This window comes from Myotis brandtii, unplaced genomic scaffold (assembly GCF_000412655.1).
Source record: "Myotis brandtii unplaced genomic scaffold, ASM41265v1 scaffold1057, whole genome shotgun sequence".
Lineage (NCBI taxonomy): Eukaryota > Metazoa > Chordata > Mammalia > Chiroptera > Vespertilionidae > Myotis > Myotis brandtii.
The window spans coordinates 447,635-447,834 of record NW_005353568.1 but is presented as its reverse complement, the minus strand read 5'-3'; the positions used below and the strand labels follow the sequence as shown (position 1 = coordinate 447,834).

The 200-nt window shown below is 61.0% G+C and overlaps 1 protein-coding gene across 1 annotated transcript in view; it reads right to left on the bottom strand.

Annotated features, from left to right (window-relative positions):
- Positions 1 to 179: 179 nt before the first annotated feature.
- JAG2 (jagged 2) overlaps positions 180 to 200 on the bottom strand; it is a 4,927-nt gene continuing 4,906 nt past the window's right edge. The window contains exon 3 of the mRNA XM_005856950.2: positions 180 to 190. The gene's annotated coding sequence lies outside the window, so the exon portion shown is untranslated. The remainder of the gene's footprint in view (positions 191 to 200) is intronic.

Below are 200 nucleotides of genomic sequence, written 5' to 3'. Positions count from 1 at the left end.
CACCCATACTGACTGATGTGGCAGTCGCTCCCCTTCCAGCCCGGGATGCAATCACAGTAATAGCCACCAATCAGGTTTTTGCAAGAAAAAGCGTTAAGGCACGGCTTCCCTTCACACTCATTGGCGTCTGTGGACGAGACAAGAGGGCGCCATGGGGCCTGGGCCCCGCCGCCCCCCAGCCTGCCACCCGCTGCCACAGC